Source organism: Copadichromis virginalis, linkage group LG18 (assembly GCF_057382275.1).
Source record: "Copadichromis virginalis isolate Kocher_CV1m ecotype Utaka linkage group LG18, C_Virginalis_male_GT1.1, whole genome shotgun sequence".
Taxonomy (NCBI): Eukaryota; Metazoa; Chordata; class Actinopteri; order Cichliformes; family Cichlidae; genus Copadichromis; species Copadichromis virginalis.
Window position 1 is genome coordinate 36,070,443 of NC_140635.1, and position 14,083 is coordinate 36,084,525.

The 14,083-nt window shown below is 39.1% G+C and overlaps 2 long non-coding RNA genes across 3 annotated transcripts; both read left to right on the forward strand.

The window, feature by feature from the left end:
* Nucleotides 1-480: 480 nt before the first annotated feature.
* On the forward strand, nt 481-6,010 carry LOC146688409 (uncharacterized). Of its 2 annotated transcripts, none has more exons than XR_014916411.1 (2): nt 481-1,258; nt 5,303-6,010. It is a non-coding gene; the product is annotated as an uncharacterized LOC146688409 (long non-coding RNA). The 2 variants fall into 2 exon arrangements; XR_014916410.1 differs by lacking the exon at nt 481-1,258 and adding an exon at nt 3,965-5,225.
* Nucleotides 6,011-7,473: 1,463 nt separating this feature from the next.
* LOC146688410 (uncharacterized) lies at nt 7,474-12,793 on the forward strand. Its single transcript, XR_014916442.1, has 2 exons — nt 7,474-12,008; nt 12,086-12,793. It is a non-coding gene; the product is annotated as an uncharacterized LOC146688410 (long non-coding RNA).
* Nucleotides 12,794-14,083: the final 1,290 nt, after the last annotated feature.

The following is a 14,083-nucleotide window of genomic DNA, read 5'->3' on the forward strand; positions in this document are numbered from 1 at the left end:
CGCCCAAATGCTTAAAGCTGTTAGCTGGTCAGTGTTTTCAGGTGTGCTTGTACTACCTGTACGGTGCGGAGTGCTGACTAAGTCATGTTAAACCCATTAAAGCGTCGAGCTCAAATATCTTTTCATTTTTGTGCACTGTTCTCTTGTTGGCACACATTTTCTGTTTATTGAAGCCTTTTGTGAATAATTTTGATCATGTAAAAACTGGGAATTGGTCCCTATTGACAATACTCTTACTTTTTGCATTGCATATGTCCTTTAGCAAAGGTAATTGGTCACTGAACTTTTTGCAACTGTGTATTTCTAAATTTTGTGGCTTCAGTGCACACAAATTTATATTGTTCAGCTTGCATGTTAAAAGCCTGCCAAGCACCCCAAGGCTGATTATGCTTGGTAAGAAGTCATTTATGAAATAGAGCTGATTAGACCATATTAAAATTTCTGTTTGGCACAGGCAAACCGCCGCGTTTTTGTTTGTCATTAAGAGACTCATTCGGGATAAGTTTTGTGGAGGGCGGAGTTCACTAATATACGCTTATGAGTTTTAGCCGAGAACGCAGCTAAAATGCTAGCATGCTAAGTTAGCCTGATTGCTAGCGGCTACTCGCGGCAGTCTTTTTTTAACAGCATGCACTCTTTTTTCCTTCGTCAGGAGAGGTGTACTGGCAGTCGCGTGACACACACAGATCAGACACATATTTCTGTGTTGCAGGTATGGAGATGTTCTTATGTTTTGGAGATGCAGTCTTTCATTCATTGTTTTTATAAGTACAGTGTTGTATTGCCTGTTAGATGGCGGTTATTAATATAATTGTACTGAAGTATAATGTTTGAACTATAAGTACCAGAATATTGGGTCCTGGTTATTGAATTGTATTTATCTGACTGTTTATTTGTTTTTGAATTATTTTGTTTATTGTTCTTATAAGTTGTTTTTGATGTTTTTTCAGTGACATATTATTTATTTTGTGCTTTTTGTTTTTGAGAGCTTAAGTTAATGTTTTAAAACAATTTGTTGTATTTGATTCATTATATTATTGTAGTGTTAATGAAGCTGCAGACACAGCTGCTTTCAACATGGCCGGAGGAGAGGTGTACTGGCAGTCGCGTGACACACACAGATCAGACACATGTTTCTGTGTTGCAGATGTGCAGTAAAGAGCCAAAGACCCAGTACTGTCTCCTGCCTCTTCCTTTCACGCCAGAACACAACGCAAGAACAACAGGCGTAACACATGAACGGGTTACACATACTGAGGTGAGTTGTTGAGGATATGTCGAGCTGTTGATAAGCACGGCTGTTTTTGTGCTCTTATATACTGTTAGCCTGTTTTGCTGGCGTTAGTGAAGCTGTTTTCAACTGGATGTAACATTGTTGAACTCTGATGATTAATGAATAAACTCTCGATGTGACGACGTGAGCATGTAATTGTAACCCTGTGTTCATTTAGTCGTTTGATACCGTTTAATATCCAGCACATCTATTGGGTGTTTTATAACATGCCCTGGAATCATTTTAAGTTTTACAATGCCGGTGATTTACGACTCTTTCGCGACAGTCAACTGTGGCGTAAACTCTGGCGGGTCTCAGAGCTAGCTTATGTGAGCCAGCAGTGACATCTATACATGCAGTAGCCTTAAAATACTGATTATTTATTCTCCTGCTAGGTAAGGATTTGTGTTTTATACGTTTATTGTCACATTGTGCGCCATGTTATTGTTTCGGTGAAATGAATTTCTACAATGGCGGACTTAGACAAAATAGTGTTACTGTTAATTTGACTCTCTGCAGTGTTTAAATGCTTACACATACACACACACACAGTTACTGTCCCTCCACACGTATCAGTTCTGCTTCTATGCCCCATCTTTGTTTACTCTTTCCCACCCAACAAGTGCATAAATAAGATGTTAAAAATGTCATCATCATATCAAACATGATCGATTTGGGGGGAGTTTGTTTGGCACATGCTGACTGCATTCTAATTATAACCAGAAGAGGAGGCGAGAGCAGAGAACGAGAGTGCAGCAGTTTGGTGAAAGGAACAGGTGAAGAAGAGGTGAGCATCCAAGAGACGAGCAAGAGGACGGTTTCAAAGCAGACATTATGGCACAATAAAAGCTGTAAGAGCAGAGATTCATTCATATCTTTACTATTTTTCTTTAGCTTCTACTCCCGCTGCTTACAATAAATCCGAGATAAAGAACAAACAAGAACAACTCACATGGCATTGATTGTTTAGTTCAGTGTCACTCTGTGATTGTTTGACATTTCATATAAATGTGACTCTAAAATATAGCCAATAATATTAAAAAGCTGCTGTTACTGAGTGAAACTTGAAGGATTATGATAAACTTCAGTTCTTACTGAATCTGTAACATTGCTTTTTTTTAAATTGTTAAATGACTTTTGTGTCACTGTGCACAGTGAAAAGCTCACCTGATGTAGTGGTGAGGCCATGTTCACCACTAGATGGAGACAACCTGGCACAGGTTTTTCTATGCACTAAATTTCACCCTGAAAAGCCTTGGTGGGAATTGTTGTTTCATAGAAAGTAAAGGAAAACATGTCTTGAGGTCTTTTTCCAGTGTTTTCAAAATTGTGTTTTTCACATACACATCAAAACTTCACACAGACAAACACACACACAAAACAACAAAATATGTCAATTAGGGAGGGCAGAGAGCGCAGCAACAAAAACTAATGGCTACATTTAGAGTAATGTTTAAAAATGACTTCATTTAGCAGGATGTTGCTTTTTTCTCTTCTTATTCTTTCTTATACTGAACCTTCATTTGTTTTGTATAAGATGGTAATTTTTAAGACACCTCTGCCTAACTACAGTGAACTGACCTAATAATATGCTCTGGTCGTCATTTTACACAAGGTGTCACATCCATGAAACCTACACCACTAACCAGCATCAGTCCTACAACTTCACTCTCAAAATTAATAAATTCTGGGACAAGCAGAAACTGTATTTTTAGCGGTGCATTTTGCTGCAGGCCAGACTGCTATTAAATGCTCTCCTAAAGAAATAATTCCTTTGTAGCACCACTTCGTCTTGGTTCAGAAGAGATGTCCTGGATATACGTGATAATGTAACACATTATCACAGTTTAGCGCGTTGGGTTGTGTTTTTAAAGCGATTGTTATGTTTTAAAGCTTTGTAATGCGACAGGTGCGATAGCCGACACCACACCTTCACCTGACGTACAACGTGACGTATGACGCACACGTCGGGTATTCACTTTCAAAACAAAAATGGGGATAGAAAATAGAAAATATTGCTCGAGGTGGTTAATGCTCCTTTCGCTGGTTGCCAACCACCATTAAATAACAATAAGAAGAAAATATTGATCTGCTTCTCTTAGTTTTGCACGTTTAAGCTGCAATTCAGACTCAAACAAAGCTGCAAAGCAGGAGAACAACATGGCCATCAACTATTCTGTGCCACAGATTCAGTTCGCTGCAGCACAGAGTGATGATGAGACCGTTAACATGTGCAACTTAGAAGTAGTCAGAGGTAACTGGATGTTCAATGGGATTAAATGCAAGGTTGATTGGATTATATCTGAAGATCATATGCTATTCGTGATAACTCTGCTAGACTCCAAATTGCGGCTCGTCCATGCGGGAGTATCCCAAAATTAAATGAAACCACTTAACACTATTTCCCTAAAATGGACTGACATGGGACACATTAAAGTTGGATCGGAACCAGCTAATCAGTCTGAAGGTAAGTGTTTTTTTCACTTATTCGAGAGAAGTCCGAAATGCGTTCTTAGTACTGTTTGTTTTGACTTTTAAGCTACCCTACCAGGATATTTTCATTCAAAGACAAAATGTCAATATCTATGAATGTGGAGACTCAAAAGACTGGTTAGGTAATAGTTGCCGATGGATTTATGAGACTTGATAGAAACTTGGACGTTTGCAACAGGTGAATTGGTGAACTACCGAGGTTGCGCCCAAATGCTTAAAGCTGTTAGCTGGTCAGTGTTTTCAGGTGTGCTTGTACTACCTGTACGGTGCGGAGTGCTGACTAAGTCATGTTAAACCCATTAAAGCGTCGAGCTCAAATATCTTTTCATTTTTGTGCACTGTTCTCTTGTTGGCACACATTTTCTGTTTATTGAAGCCTTTTGTGAATAATTTTGATCATGTAAAAACTGGGAATTGGTCCCTATTGACAATACTCTTACTTTTTGCATTGCATATGTCCTTTAGCAAAGGTAATTGGTCACTGAACTTTTTGCAACTGTGTATTTCTAAATTTTGTGGCTTCAGTGCACACAAATTTATATTGTTCAGCTTGCATGTTAAAAGCCTGCCAAGCACCCCAAGGCTGATTATGCTTGGTAAGAAGTCATTTATGAAATAGAGCTGATTAGACCATATTAAAATTTCTGTTTGGCACAGGAGCTTTTCGTGGACACAGGTATCCAGTCTCTGTTTTGTTAGCTCAAATTTCTGTAATTTCCTTTATAAACCAAGGTTGTTGGACATGTGTCTCAGTGAATCCAGCAAAGTAACAATATCAAATTTCACATTACATATTACTGATCAACATAGTAGTCTAGCTACACCAACAGCAGGAATACTGAAGTCAATACTGTAAAGTTTAACAGCAGCACAAACTATAAACTCCAAAATAACCATACAGTTGATTCACCTCCGGTACTTTAACTGGGCTGACTCTTTGTTAGGTGTGTTTAATGGGCAGAATAATTCCCAATTATGTACAATTATAATATGTTAAAATGGACTTATGTACATAAGGCCATTAATAATTAACTGTACGTAGCTATTTGCTTTATGACTATCTAGACAGTGTGAAGAAGTGAAGTATTGAAATTATTTTATGTTGCATAATGACAACATGTTGCCCCTATACATTTAAGGACAAAGTTCAATGACCGCCACCTGCTGGATGGTGAGTGCAGAGGGGCGTGTAATTGTTGAGCTGGACAAAGAGAACATCTTTGCTGATGCAATGTCAGTCTTCTTTGGTTCATTCTATGTATTGAACCTGGAATACCAGGAGTCAGCGTGTGCAAGGTTTTTTGTAAGGATAAACCCAGAAGAGGGAACAAAATGTACCTCCAAGGTTGGGACAAGAAGGACTGGGACCACTGTGAAGCGAAAGGTTGTTCACATTAACCCTCATGTCACAACTTTCCTCCAGTGGCTTACTGAATTTGAGTGGAGAACTTCAAATTAGGTAACTGTTTTTGCCATTTTTAGTAAATTTCTTGTATAATTTAAGTGACCAATGTGTTGTTACCCATGTCTCCACAGATGATCCATGGCCCATGCTTTCTGGATATTTACACAAGACGAGCAACAATGAAGACAAGCTCTCTCGCCATCTTGCAAGACGCTGTTTCTGTCCAATAGGTTTTTTGAGTGCAAGTGTTGATTTTTTTTCCTGCTTTTACCTGTTTGTTAAAAATTATTTCAACTACTTACACTTTAATTGTCACATGTATTGGCTCACCCTACAAATCAATGAACTCAGTCCACAAAGCAAGATCAGGGTTCAGTGCAGGTCAGTCAAGTTCCTTCACACCACACACGCTCATCCATGTCGTGGACCCTGCTTTGTGCATTGATTTGGTGGTGTGAGCTAGTATTTTGGACAAAGTGTATATAAAGGCAGACGTGTGGGGCTTGATATTATATCCATTACAATTCAGTTTGTTTGTATGGTGCCAACAAAATGAATGCCAAGGCACTTCACATTGTAGATTTGAGACCCTACAAAATATAACTAAGGAAACCCAACACTTGAGCATGTGTTGTCTGCCATGATATGGACATGACATAATATCGTTATTGTTTGTACAACCATCTGAGAAAATAATGTATTACATGGTTTAGTAAAAACAAGTGCTTGCTCAATGAAAATATGTTTTCAGTTCTTTTCAGTTATTGATTTTGGAAATGTGTATTTCAGCAGGGAAGAATCAGAATTGAAATAAAGTGGTGTAAAGCACATGAATTATATTTTGTGTGTGTGTGTGTGTGTGTGTGTGTGTGTGTGTGTGTGTGTGTGTGTGTGTGTGTGTGTCCATCCATCCATCCAATTTTTTTGGAACCCTCCAGTCTCTTACAGTATGTTACTGTTAACTGAAATTACGGTAAATTACGACCTGTTAAAAGAGTAAATGACCGCCTGTTAGGACACGGTGTCCTCTAGCAGAGATGAATATTTTTGGTACTGATGATGCGTGATAACGGTAAGTTACTGGTTAATATATTGCAGTTTATTACCTTGCAGCGGGCTTACAGTGACATACCGTGAATAAACGGTAGTATACCAATTTCTTAATCACAGTATGATGTTACTTTGTTGACGTAATTTACGACATAACGACATAACGGTATCTCACTGACATAACTGTCGCCAGTGAGATACCGTAAAAAAGGCTACGGTGCGTTACCATAATTTGTCCAAGAGTATTATACCACACCAGCAAAAAACGGTATCATCCTGCAGAAAGGTAAGCTACCGTAACACGGCGTCACGGTATGACGCTGGCAGCAGTGACACCAGTATGTTACCGTAAAGTGGCGATGAAAAGTCTAACGGTGCAGATACACGGAGTAATCAGAAAAGTTTAGCATGAATCTGGACATTAGATTTAAGTTTTAAGCTTATCAGATATCACTTGTTAGAAGCTCCTTACCGTTTGAAGAAATCTCTTCTCAATCTGCTGTCCTTTTCTGCTTGCATCTTTTTTTTTCATCTAACACTGACGTTATTCCATGTTAATTATTTTTTCTCCGTGAAAAACACAGCAACTCATCTTATCCCGGGGTGCCAGGAAGTCGAGCTGCGGATCTCAGCAGAAAACTTTTCAAACTGAATCCAGGTTGATCCAGGTATACATTTGAAACAGGTTCTCCTCGGTGACGTGACAGTCGGAACGCATCTGCATAACCATGGTTACAGGGGGACGCTTTGGAGCTCTGCTGCTCAGCAGCAAAATATTTCAGATCAATATGTAAATACTCCAACTCTAAAACCAAGTAAAATAAATATGCTGCATATGTGTATATTGCGTTCATGTGTGTGTGTGTGTGTGCGCGCGCTGCGTGGTGACGTAGGCGCGTGCATGTGTGCCCCGGTCACAGCTCCTTTCAGCATGGCCGGAGGTAAGTCACTGCCACTTTGCTCGCAGCTAATTAAAGTTTGTTCAGATCCCAAGCTGCAATGTGAATACAGCCAAACCGCCGCGTTTTTGTTTGTCATTAAGAGACTCATTCGGGATAAGTTTTGTGGAGGGCGGAGTTCACTAATATACGCTTATGAGTTTTAGCCGAGAACGCAGCTAAAATGCTAGCATGCTAAGTTAGCCTGATTGCTAGCGGCTACTCGCGGCAGTCTTTTTTTAACAGCATGCACTCTTTTTTTCCTTCGTCAGGAGAGGTGTACTGGCAGTCGCGTGACACACACAGATCAGACACATGTTTCTGTGTTGCAGGTATGGAGATGTTCTTATGTTTTGGAGATGCAGTCTTTCATTCATTGTTTTTATAAGTACAGTGTTGTACTGCCTGTTAGATGGCGGTTATTAATATAATTGTACTGAAGTATAATGTTTGAACTATAAGTACCAGAATATTGGGTCCTGGTTATTGAATTGTATTTATCTGACTGTTTATTTGTTTTTGAATTATTTTGTTTATTGTTCTTATAAGTTGTTTTTGATGTTTTTTCAGTGACATATTATTTATTTTGTGCTTTTTGTTTTTGAGAGCTTAAGTTAATGTTTTAAAACAATTTGTTGTATTTGATTCATTATATTATTGTAGTGTTAATGAAGCTGCAGACACAGCTGCTTTCAACATGGCCGGAGGAGAGGTGTACTGGCAGTCGCGTGACACACACAGATCAGACACATGTTTCTGTGTTGCAGATGTGCAGTAAAGAGCCAAAGACCCAGTACTGTCTCCTGCCTCTTACTTTCACGCCAGAACACAACGCAAGAACAACAGGCGTAACACATGAACGGGTTACACATACTGAGGTGAGTTGTTGAGGATATGTCGAGCTGTTGATAAGCACGGCTGTTTTTGTGCTCTTATATACTGTTAGCCTGTTTTGCTGGCGTTAGTGAAGCTGTTTTCAACTGGATGTAACATTGTTGAACTCTGATGATTAATGAATAAACTCTCAATGTGACGACGTGAGCATGTAATTGTAACCAACCCTGTGTTCATTTAGTCGTTTGATACCGTTTAATATCCAGCACATCTATTGGGTGTTTTATAACATGCCCTGGAATCATTTTAAGTTTTACAATGCCGGTGATTTACGACTCTTTCGCGACAGTCAACTGTGGCGTAAACTCTGGCGGGTCTCAGAGCTAGCTTATGTGAGCCAGCAGTGACATCTATACATGCAGTAGCCTTAAAATACTGATTATTTATTCTCCTGCTAGGTAAGAATTTGTGTTTTATACGTTTATTGTCACATTGTGCGCCATGTTATTGTTTCGGTGAAATGAATTTCTACAATGGCGGACTTAGACAAAATAGTGTTACTGTTAATTTGACTCTCTGCAGTGTTTAAATGCTTACACATACACACACACACAGTTACTGTCCCTCCACACGTATCAGTTCTGCTTCTATGCCCCATCTTTGTTTACTCTTTCCCACCCAACAAGTGCATAAATAAGATGTTAAAAACGTCATCATCATATCAAACATGATCGATTTGGGGGGAGTTTGTTTGGCACATGCTGACTGCATTCTAATTATAACCAGAAGAGGAGGCGAGAGCAGAGAACGAGAGTGCAGCAGTTTGGTGAAAGGAACAGGTGAAGAAGAGGTGAGCATCCAAGAGACGAGCAAGAGGACGGTTTCAAAGCAGACATTATGGCACAATAAAAGCTGTAAGAGCAGAGATTCATTCATATCTTTACTATTTTTCTTTAGCTTCTACTCCCGCTGCTTACAATAAATCCGAGATAAAGAACAAACAAGAACAACTCACATGGCATTGATTGTTTAGTTCAGTGTCACTCTGTGATTGTTTGACATTTCATATAAATGTGACTCTAAAATATAGCCAATAATATTAAAAAGCTGCTGTTACTGAGTGAAACTTGAAGGATTATGATAAACTTCAGTTCTTACTGAATCTGTAACATTGCTTTTTTTTAAATTGTTAAATGACTTTTGTGTCACTGTGCACAGTGAAAAGCTCACCTGATGTAGTGGTGAGGCCATGTTCACCACTAGATGGAGACAACCTGGCACAGGTTTTTCTATGCACTAAATTTCACCCTGAAAAGCCTTGGTGGGAATTGTTGTTTCATAGAAAGTAAAGGAAAACATGTCTTGAGGTCTTTTTCCAGTGTTTTCAAAATTGTGTTTTTCACATACACATCAAAACTTCACACAGACAAACACACACACAAAACAACAAAATATGTCAATTAGGGAGGGCAGAGAGCGCAGCAACAAAAACTAATGGCTACATTTAGAGTAATGTTTAAAAATGACTTCATTTAGCAGGATGTTGCTTTTTTCTCTTCTTATTCTTTCTTATACTGAACCTTCATTTGTTTTGTATAAGATGGTAATTTTTAAGACACCTCTGCCTAACTACAGTGAACTGACCTAATAATATGCTCTGGTCGTCATTTTACACAAGGTGTCACATCCATGAAACCTACACCACTAACCAGCATCAGTCCTACAACTTCACTCTCAAAATTAATAAATTCTGGGACAAGCAGAAACTGTATTTTTAGCGGTGCATTTTGCTGCAGGCCAGACTGCTATTAAATGCTCTCCTAAAGAAATAATTCCTTTGTAGCACCACTTCGTCTTGGTTCAGAAGAGATGTCCTGGATATACGTGATAATGTAACACATTATCACAGTTTAGCGCGTTGGGTTGTGTTTTTAAAGCGATTGTTATGTTTTAAAGCTTTGTAATGCGACAGGTGCGATAGCCGACACCACACCTTCACCTGACGTACAACGTGACGTATGACGCACACGTCGGGTATTCACTTTCAAAACAAAAATGGGGATAGAAAATAGAAAATATTGCTCGAGGTGGTTAATGCTCCTTTCGCTGGTTGCCAACCACCATTAAATAACAATAAGAAGAAAATATTGATCTGCTTCTCTTAGTTTTGCACGTTTAAGCTGCAATTCAGACTCAAACAAAGCTGCAAAGCAGGAGAACAACATGGCCATCAACTATTCTGTGCCACAGATTCAGTTCGCTGCAGCACAGAGTGATGATGAGACCGTTAACATGTGCAACTTAGAAGTAGTCAGAGGTAACTGGATGTTCAATGGGATTAAATGCAAGGTTGATTGGATTATATCTGAAGATCATATGCTATTCGTGATAACTCTGCTAGACTCCAAATTGCGGCTCGTCCATGCGGGAGTATCCCAAAATTAAATGAAACCACTTAACACTATTTCCCTAAAATGGACTGACATGGGACACATTAAAGTTGGATCGGAACCAGCTAATCAGTCTGAAGGTAAGTGTTTTTTTCACTTATTCGAGAGAAGTCCGAAATGCGTTCTTAGTACTGTTTGTTTTGACTTTTAAGCTACCCTACCAGGATATTTTCATTCAAAGACAAAATGTCAATATCTATGAATGTGGAGACTCAAAAGACTGGTTAGGTAATAGTTGCCGATGGATTTATGAGACTTGATAGAAACTTGGACGTTTGCAACAGGTGAATCGGTGAACTACCGAGGTTGCGCCCAAATGCTTAAAGCTGTTAGCTGGTCAGTGTTTTCAGGTGTGCTTGTACTACCTGTACGGTGCGGAGTGCTGACTAAGTCATGTTAAACCCATTAAAGCGTCGAGCTCAAATATCTTTTCATTTTTGTGCACTGTTCTCTTGTTGGCACACATTTTCTGTTTATTGAAGCCTTTTGTGAATAATTTTGATCATGTAAAAACTGGGAATTGGTCCCTATTGACAATACTCTTACTTTTTGCATTGCATATGTCCTTTAGCAAAGGTAATTGGTCACTGAACTTTTTGCAACTGTGTATTTCTAAATTTTGTGGCTTCAGTGCACACAAATTTATATTGTTCAGCTTGCATGTTAAAAGCCTGCCAAGCACCCCAAGGCTGATTATGCTTGGTAAGAAGTCATTTATGAAATAGAGCTGATTAGACCATATTAAAATTTCTGTTTGGCACAGGAGCTTTTCGTGGACACAGGTATCCAGTCTCTGTTTTGTTAGCTCAAATTTCTGTAATTTCCTTTATAAACCAAGGTTGTTGGACATGTGTCTCAGTGAATCCAGCAAAGTAACAATATCAAATTTCACATTACATATTACTGATCAACATAGTAGTCTAGCTACACCAACAGCAGGAATACTGAAGTCAATACTGTAAAGTTTAACAGCAGCACAAACTATAAACTCCAAAATAACCATACAGTTGATTCACCTCCGGTACTTTAACTGGGCTGACTCTTTGTTAGGTGTGTTTAATGGGCAGAATAATTCCCAATTATGTACAATTATAATATGTTAAAATGGACTTATGTACATAAGGCCATTAATAATTAACTGTACGTAGCTATTTGCTTTATGACTATCTAGACAGTGTGAAGAAGTGAAGTATTGAAATTATTTTATGTTGCATAATGACAACATGTTGCCCCTATACATTTAAGGACAAAGTTCAATGACCGCCACCTGCTGGATGGTGAGTGCAGAGGGGCGTGTAATTGTTGAGCTGGACAAAGAGAACATCTTTGCTGATGCAATGTCAGTCTTCTTTGGTTCATTCTATGTATTGAACCTGGAATACCAGGAGTCAGCGTGTGCAAGGTTTTTTGTAAGGATAAACCCAGAAGAGGGAACAAAATGTACCTCCAAGGTTGGGACAAGAAGGACTGGGACCACTGTGAAGCGAAAGGTTGTTCACATTAACCCTCATGTCACAACTTTCCTCCAGTGGCTTACTGAATTTGAGTGGAGAACTTCAAATTAGGTAACTGTTTTTGCCATTTTTAGTAAATTTCTTGTATAATTTAAGTGACCAATGTGTTGTTACCCATGTCTCCACAGATGATCCATGGCCCATGCTTTCTGGATATTTACACAAGACGAGCAACAATGAAGACAAGCTCTCTCGCCATCTTGCAAGACGCTGTTTCTGTCCAATAGGTTTTTTGAGTGCAAGTGTTGATTTTTTTTCCTGCTTTTACCTGTTTGTTAAAAATTATTTCAACTACTTACACTTTAATTGTCACATGTATTGGCTCACCCTACAAATCAATGAACTCAGTCCACAAAGCAAGATCAGGGTTCAGTGCAGGTCAGTCAAGTTCCTTCACACCACACACGCTCATCCATGTCGTGGACCCTGCTTTGTGCATTGATTTGGTGGTGTGAGCTAGTATTTTGGACAAAGTGTATATAAAGGCAGACGTGTGGGGCTTGATATTATATCCATTACAATTCAGTTTGTTTGTATGGTGCCAACAAAATGAATGCCAAGGCACTTCACATTGTAGATTTGAGACCCTACAAAATATAACTAAGGAAACCCAACACTTGAGCATGTGTTGTCTGCCATGATATGGACATGACATAATATCGTTATTGTTTGTACAACCATCTGAGAAAATAATGTATTACATGGTTTAGTAAAAACAAGTGCTTGCTCAATGAAAATATGTTTTCAGTTCTTTTCAGTTATTGATTTTGGAAATGTGTATTTCAGCAGGGAAGAATCAGAATTGAAATAAAGTGGTGTAAAGCACATGAATTATATTTTGTGTGTGTGTGTGTGTGTGTGTGTGTGTGTGTCCATCCATCCATCCAATTTTTTTGGAACCCTCCAGTCTCTTACAGTATGTTACTGTTAACTGAAATTACGGTAAATTACGACCTGTTAAAAGAGTAAATGACCGCCTGTTAGGACACGGTGTCCTCTAGCAGAGATGAATATTTTTGGTACTGATGATGCGTGATAACGGTAAGTTACTGGTTAATATATTGCAGTTTATTACCTTGCAGCGGGCTTACAGTGACATACCGTGAATAAACGGTAGTATACCAATTTCTTAATCACAGTATGATGTTACTTTGTTGACGTAATTTACGACATAACGACATAACGGTATCTCACTGACATAACTGTCGCCAGTGAGATACCGTAAAAAAGGCTACGGTGCGTTACCATAATTTGTCCAAGAGTATTATACCACACCAGCAAAAAACGGTATCATCCTGCAGAAAGGTAAGCTACCGTAACACGGCGTCACGGTATGACGCTGGCAGCAGTGACACCAGTATGTTACCGTAAAGTGGCGATGAAAAGTCTAACGGTGCAGATACACGGAGTAATCAGAAAAGTTTAGCATGAATCTGGACATTAGATTTAAGTTTTAAGCTTATCAGATATCACTTGTTAGAAGCTCCTTACCGTTTGAAGAAATCTCTTCTCAATCTGCTGTCCTTTTCTGCTTGCATCTTTTTTTTTCATCTAACACTGACGTTATTCCATGTTAATTATTTTTTCTCCGTGAAAAACACAGCAACTCATCTTATCCCGGGGTGCCAGGAAGTCGAGCTGCGGATCTCAGCAGAAAACTTTTCAAACTGAATCCAGGTTGATCCAGGTATACATTTGAAACAGGTTCTCCTCGGTGACGTGACAGTCGGAACGCATCTGCATAACCATGGTTACAGGGGGACGCTTTGGAGCTCTGCTGCTCAGCAGCAAAATATTTCAGATCAATATGTAAATACTCCAACTCTAAAACCAAGTAAAATAAATATGCTGCATATGTGTATATTGCGTTCATGTGTGTGTGTGTGTGTGCGCGCGCTGCGTGGTGACGTAGGCGCGTGCATGTGTGCCCCGGTCACAGCTCCTTTCAGCATGGCCGGAGGTAAGTCACTGCCACTTTGCTCGCAGCTAATTAAAGTTTGTTCAGATCCCAAGCTGCAATGTGAATACAGCCAAACCGCCGCGTTTTTGTTTGTCATTAAGAGACTCATTCGGGATAAGTTTTGTGGAGGGCGGAGTTCACTAATATACGCTTATGAGTTTTAGCC